The sequence below is a fragment of the Coenobita brevimanus genome, unplaced genomic scaffold (assembly GCF_032717465.1).
Source record: "Coenobita brevimanus isolate Jiangsu-jjx unplaced genomic scaffold, ASM3271746v2 jjx.HiC_scaffold_1800, whole genome shotgun sequence".
In the NCBI taxonomy this organism is placed as follows: Eukaryota; Metazoa; Arthropoda; class Malacostraca; order Decapoda; family Coenobitidae; genus Coenobita; species Coenobita brevimanus.
In genome coordinates this window covers 85,240-92,988 of record NW_027642668.1, presented here as the reverse complement: position 1 = coordinate 92,988, position 7,749 = coordinate 85,240, and positions in this window count along the sequence as shown.

Genomic DNA, 7,749 nt, shown 5'->3' with positions numbered 1-7,749 from the left:
GCCATAGGTAGGTCCGGTTATTGGTTTTGTCTGGATATTGGGCCCCAGCTTATGGACTTGTACTTATGGACCCTAACTCAGAGAAACACCTATACAACTCCCTCTGGACGTGCATAGCACCTATTTAAGACCCAAATCACACCAATAAGGCACATAAATGACTGAAATAAATGCAAAAGAAACATAAAATGAGGATTTAGAAGTATGTTCATACATTAATAAACATTCTGGTACTTATGGACCCTAACCTAGCCTAACTCTGAAAAACACATTCCTACTGCACATGCATGAGGTAAGTACTGTATAGTATGGAAAAAAGTACAGTATGAAACATTCTGGTAAGTATAGTATCGAAAAAAGTACAGTATGAAACATTCTGGCTACTTACAGCAAGTCCCTGGCCACCTCGATGAATAACCGCCTCCTCTCGGACTCTGACAGTAAGAACGATTTCCAGAAGCACTTGCAGTACACTGTTCCTGAAGTCTTGCACTGAACTTAGTCAGTAACACACACAAGTCCGTTCTCTTCACAGTGTTCACTTTTGTTCAAATAATGCTCCATTGTAACTTAGTGTTGCACTTTAACTTTTCCCAATTTTTTTTAATTTTCCAAAGGCAAAACAAAGAAGTCTATTTACGTTACATATTTTTTCTATTGAGTCTTTTCTCTCACAACTTTAAATCCCTAACACAACACACCGTTTTTTTCACTGCACAACACTCAAAATTCCCGTGTGGTCTAGTGGAGAAGTTCTTGCTGTTTATTCACTGTCAGAGTCCAAGAGTATCACTGGCAGGCGACCTAGGGGTGCATCGGTGGGTCGTGGTGATGGCGTACCCACTGCAGAGGACTCTGAAGAAAGCCGCAAACTCACGTCAAGCGGTGACTCCACCGTGGCTGATGTGCTGGGCTGTGGCTCGGAGCATGAGGGCCTGTCTTGGGGAGGCAACGGAGTGGAGCCAGGGCTGGGCACAGCGGGGGTCACGGGCCTGAAAAAACTGTCAATGGTTGATTGACGCAATGACCGACGATTCTGACGATTGATGATGCGCTGCCTGAAAGCACGCACTTCCTCCACAAGTCCCAAGGGCCCCATCTCCCTGTCACAGTCCGGGTGTTCCAGGTAGTCTAGGACGAACTCTAGATGTTCCCGGAGTGCGCTCAGCTTGGGGATGGCTGGAGTAGTGTCCTGCTAAGAGGAGTCCGCATCATCGTCGCCTTCAGCGTCAGAATCTTCAAGTTCGGTACTGACACCAGCAACCGAAGACGCGATCTCGATATCAGACAACGTCTGATACCCAGGATCGCCCTCGTCGTCATCCAACCACTCACGAACATCGTCCACATCTACATTGTCGCCGTGCGTACGTAGCCGTGCATGGAAGTCATCCACGTCAAACCCTAGAAAATCGTACTCCACATCCGTTCCGAGAAGCAGACGAGACCAACCATTTTCAAGAGTTTTCACAGGGACTTCCTTCCATGCACTAGCCCAGTTGTACAGTGCAGACTTGATGTTGTAGCGGCGAAGGTTTTCCAAAATCCGCTTGCCTCGTGGTCCTGTCCCTCCCTGCGCTCGTCCTCGTCCTCGAGAACAACCATCACCTCGTCCAGGAACTTCCGACAGTATAGGCGCTTTGTTGCCAAGATCACTCCTTGGTCCATTGGTTGAATGAGAGCAGTCGTATTAGGTGGCAGAAACATGCACCTAATACAGCCATTCTCACCAACCAAGTCCTTGTCGCACGGGTGGGCAGGTGCATTGTCGAGCAGAAGGAGAGCCTTTACCTGGTCGCGCGGGATTCTCAGTGTCTTCGTCTGGTAATGGATGACCTCCTTGACGAAGTGATGGTGAAACCAGTCTTTGAAGATCACAGCTGTGAACCATGCCTTCAAAGAATGGTACCAGACGACAGGAAGGACATCCATCACCCCACGAAGGCACCAAGGCTGCTTTGCATGGCCAACAACAACGGGCTTAAGCCGGTGCATGCCGTTAGCATTGGCACAACACAAAGCAGATATCCATTCCTTGGAAAGCTTGCAGACAGGTACACGCTTCTCCGTCTCCTCGGCTAGAGTGTTCGTTGGCAGCGAGCGATAGAATAGGCCAGTTTCGTCAGCATTGTAGACTTGACCGAGAGTTAGGCCCTCCCTGTTGATCAAGCCTTTCACCTTGTGCCGAAACTCGTCCACTCCATCCTCGTTAGCGTCCAATGCTTCGCCATGTGCTTTACGGTTGGTAAGGCCATGTCGCAACTTGAATACAAAGAGCCAACCCTCGGATGCCTTGAAGTCTAGGGCGTTGTGAAGCCTGGCGAACTTCTCAGCAGCAGCCTTCAGCTCTGTTCCACGTACCATCGCACCAGCAGCACGTTGCTGTCGATACCAAATCAACGTGGATCAGTTGATTTCTGCAAACTTGGGGGTAAACATAACCTTCCTTTCCACGTTGTGTTTGCTTCTCGACAAGAAGTCAGCCATGTACTGCATGAGTTTGTCTCGGGACCTCTTGATATCGAACAAAGTAGACCGGGCCAGGTTGAACTCGCAAAGAATGCGGAAAGAAGACCAACCCGCATCCACTTTCTCCAATATCTCCCTCTTCTTCTCCAGAGTCAACACCACTCTCTTCCTTTTCTCAGGTGGCGGGGCCATCATCACACACACTAAGAGGAGGCCCGAGAGCAGCAGGAGGCCCTGCAGCAGGTAGGGCACCACCACAAAAGCGATCATGTGGGCAGCCATTACGAGGAGCGTACACTCGCGGTGAGAGACAGGTGGGAAGTGGGGAGGATGCAGCGGCGCTCTGTCGGACGTCGGAGGAATGACGCGCCAAAACAATGCTCTCCCGCAGCGCGCGCAGCAAGTTCAAATTACGGACGGGAAAAAATCTTTTATTTTTTTGTATTTTTTTGGGTTTTCGGACCATTTTGGGAATGTTGGATCCCAGGACAATTATGTCCGGGTAGTGGGGATGTTCGGTTATTGGGAGTCCGGATATTAGAGTGATTACTGTATATATATATATATATATATAGTATATATATATATATATTTTATATATATATATATATATATATATATATATATATTTATATATATATATATATATATATATATATATATATATATACATATATTTATATATATATGTATATATATAGAGTATATATATATATATATATATATATATATATATATATATACAGTAGGCTCGCCCAGTGCGCGTCATCACAGTGCGCGAATCGCATTGTGCGCGAGTGACCAAAAATCATAACAAAAAACCTTGAATGCGTGAGTTTACCCCACAAAACACGAGGTAGAGGCAAGAAGTGGCTTAGAAACGCCATTTTCTATCAGTACACGACCCCCACCCCCCCCCACACAACGCACCATTAGTGGCCTAGAGGTTCATGGGGAAGGTGCTCAAGAGGAGTCTACAATAAGATATCGCCAATAACAGCTTCAATAATAACGTTTTCGGCAATAACAGTAAGTTAGAATAGATACCCAGTTTCTATAATGATGTTTATTTTGTGAATACCAAGTTGTTGTACTGGCAATACGTCCATAACAAGATGAGGAATGAAACAAACAAGCAAGAAGAGATGAAGGAAATTGCCAAAAATGTGAGCAATCGCGAGGAGAGGGAGGATCCTCCCCTCACCACCTCCCCTGACTCACCTACCACCGTCCTCCACTGCCCCACCTGACTCACCAGCCGCCTCCCTCTCCACTTTCACAGCCCCACCTGACTCACCTGCTTCACCTGGCATACCTGCAACCCCTACCATAATGACTGTTGCTGCATTCTGGAAGAAATGTAACATTCAACAGGCCCTAAATTCCTTAATCAAAGCCTGGAATAATACAACATTGGCAAGCGTTAAACAAACGTGGTGCGGCCAGGATGGTGGCGGGGACACTGTAAGTGCGTTGCGGCGCCTCAGAACTCTTGTTGTTTAAATCCATCAGGCCTGTTGTCTACTGTTGTTAAGGTAACTGCCCATATTTTTGTTATTGCAGCTATATCTGTAGTGCAATGTCTGAAAAATTTGACCTTTTTTATGTCTCTAAGGGCCAAAAAATGTCCAGGTATTAGGGGGTACCACCCATATGTAATTTTTCCCATAAGATTATGTATTCTCAGTGCACGAATTCCTAGTGCGCGAGGTCGTGGACCACCCAATCTCTCGCGCACTGTGCGAGCCTACTGTATATATATATATATATATATATATATATATATATATATATATATATCTCGTTTCGTTTTTAAAGGCTCCAACATGCTTGCATGTGTCGGCCTTGGTCACCTAATGGCGGCTCTCCATGCTGCACGATCCATTGCAGCCTCCCTGTTCAGTCCCTTAACCCTAAGGTCACACTTAATGACCTCATCCCATGTCTTTCTCGGTCTACCCCTCATAACCCCACCCCCAATATTAACACTTCTCACCTTCCTCACCCAATTATCATCCCCCATCCTCTCCACATGTCCAAACCACCTCAATCTACCTCTCCTCATCACAACACCAATACATTCCAGTCCCATCCTACCTCTCAACTCTTCCATTGTAAACCCAGCCCCTCCAGGCCTTGGACGCAGGGACGCACTGCACATCCACCTAATCATTGTCATTTCTGTATGTCTGAGCCGGTGAATGTCTTCCTCCTTCACTGCGCAGGTCTCACTACCATACAGCATTACACTCCTAACATATGCTGCATACAAAGACCCCTTAGCACGTAGGGAGAGCCCTCTCAATGTCAGGAGAGGCAAGAGCTCCCTGAACTTCTTCCAACCATATATATATATATATATATATATATATATGTATTTGTGATAGGTGGGGGCGCTCACCATCCACTCACTCAATGTAGTGCTGCTCTCAGGTGTCTGCCCTTTCCTCTCCATCCTTCTTTCCCTCCATTCTCTTCTGTCTTTCTTTTCTTCATTCTTTCCTTGTCCTTCTGCCTACGGGTGACTTTACACTACCACTTCTGTTTTTCTTTCCTTCCTTCATTCTTTCCACTTCCTTCAGCCTGTGAGTGACTTTACACTGAGTGACAAGCCAAATGGTTTCCTGTGCACCAGGAAACCATTTACTACGCTGGGTGGAAACCATATAACCAAATTTTGGCGCCTGGTGGTTTAGTGGGTAATTATTGCGCTCCAGTCAGATTGAGCCGGTGAAGGTTTATATCCAAGGAGTAGGTTGGGGTTGATTGCTAGTGTAATGCCACTCAGGGATGAGTGAAGCTGGTCACTCTCATCTTAAATGTCGGGACCAACTGCTTAGTCCCGGGCTCCTATGCTCCTCATGGGGCAATGTAGGATTGGATGATGGATGGATGGATATATATATATATATATATATATGTATATATGCACTGGAACCTCGGTCCTCGAACGTCTCACATGTTGAACAAATCGGACCTCGACCAAAAAATTCAAGAAATTTTTGCTCCAGAGGTTGACCGAAATATCGGACCTCGACCAACCTGAACGTAGCCGAACGAAGGGAAGCTGGCCGACCGACAGTCACGCGTCCACCTTTGTTGTTCGTCAACGTGGTTGTCCTGCTGTGCTTCACATTTTTCTTGATTCAGTGCAGTATTAGCCCCTAATAATGGCTCCAAAGAAAGCAAGTTCATCCAGTACGGCTACTGGCAGTGAAAAGAGGAAAGTAGTGCGGAAAATAATTGAAGAAGTGGAAAAATTATTGCTTATCTTCATCAATGAGAAACAGTTAGCAGGAGACAGTGTTAGTGAGTATATAATTTGTGAAAAGGCAAGAGAAATATACAGTCACCTCGTAAAGGAAAGCACTGGTACCAGTGCTGAAACTTAAATAGGTAAGCATCTGGGGTCTTGGAACGGATTAAAATGATTTACATTATTTCTTATGGGGAAAATTAGTTCGGTCCTCGACCAATTCGGTCCTGGAACAGCCTTCCAGAACGGATTGTGTTTGAGGACTGAGGTTCTACTGTATATATATATATATATATATATATATATATATATACCTATATAGTGTATATTTTTTTTAATGTGCCACAAGGTTCCTGCCATGTTTCAGATAGTCAGATGCTCAGGTTCCCTTGTAAAGTTCTTATTCCTCTGATGACCAGTTCTTGTTCAGTAATCCCACACTGGATGGGATACATTGTACAGTCATCCATAAAACTACTGGTCCTCTTATCACAGGTATCATCCTGAAACATGGACGAAGCATTGTGATATATGGGGCACCCTTTGGTTACAAGTGCAAATATTGTCCTTGGTAACTATTAGGACTTGAAATCATGTAAAACGTTACATACTAGTTGCTATATTTTTTGATGCACCATGTTAACAGATTCATGTGTTTCTGCAGAACTCACTATATCCATCAAATCCTAGGGTTTAATACTTTTTTGCCTGACTATATGTTTCTGTTTACATATTTTTGGAGAGTCAGACAAGGATCCCAATTGTATTATGGTTACTAATGATATATTTCAGAGAATATTCATATTTATCAAGACTTGTTTCCATACAGATTTATGGATGTGTGGAGTGGTTTGGAGGAGGAGATGTTACAAAGAACATCCATGTGTTTGAAAGAAAATTGGGTGAAGTGGATATGGCAACATAACTGCATGAACTTAGCTCATATCTTGTATATATCAAGTAGTTAGTTACTATCTATCTATCTAGTTTCAGGCACCCTAATCCCGTAAATGGTGGCCACAAACAAATTGCCTCCACATCTCTCTGTCCTCTGTAGTTTGGCTGCCCTCCTTCCAGCTCACACCTCCCTTTCACATATATCTCTCCACATCCATTCTTCCATTACATCCATGGTCACCCCCTCATCCTCTCCCCCTCCACCTCACTCACGTACACTCTTCTAGTAAGTGTCTCACACGCATGGCTGGCTAATATTCAGTTATGTTCCCAGGTGTGGTGGACAAGAGTGTGGAACTGCTGTCAGTAGAAACTGACACATTGACTGAGAGTGGGGTATTTGGATTAGCGACAACAGCCATGGTAGAAGAATGGGAGAATCGACAAGTGGATGATTCAAAATACTGTAAACACTGTGAGTATCTCCTGTGTCATGTGAACACTACTGTTTTCATCTTACTTGGCTGAACAAAGCCACCCCTCTATTTTGATTAACAGTAGAATATGATGCTTGCGGCTAGGAAAAATAATACAGTATTTTGGAAAGGATGTAGAGCTGCAGGACAGTAGATGCTCAATTTAATGAACTAATTCAGCCAAACCCCATTCTGTTATTCTGAATTTTCCGCTAAATCTAGTTCCGTAACCAAGGCTCAATATGAAGGAAGATTTTCCGATATTTCAAGCTATTTTCTGCTAAATCCTTGAATCCAATGGTCAAGCTGAGTTGCTGACAATGCACACCCAAACCCAGCAAACTGTGCTAACTCTCAATGCCACACACAGCAGTCTGAACCCATAATTAATACCTCCATTTAAATGCATTATTGTGTACATACAGTACTGACTTAGTAATAAAATATGCATACATAATGAATAAGGTGAGGATAGTAGTGTACCAAATACTGTAGTGTATAATAAATTGGGATAGTAAACTGCAGTAAGGCTTACCTCCAAAAGTAGGAGTTCTGCATTTGTTGCAGAAATATGCCTGACACAGGTAGCCATACTGGTCCCCCCAAACCTGTGTCAGGCCTGGGTGTGGTTTAGTCACTGTCAGAGTCACC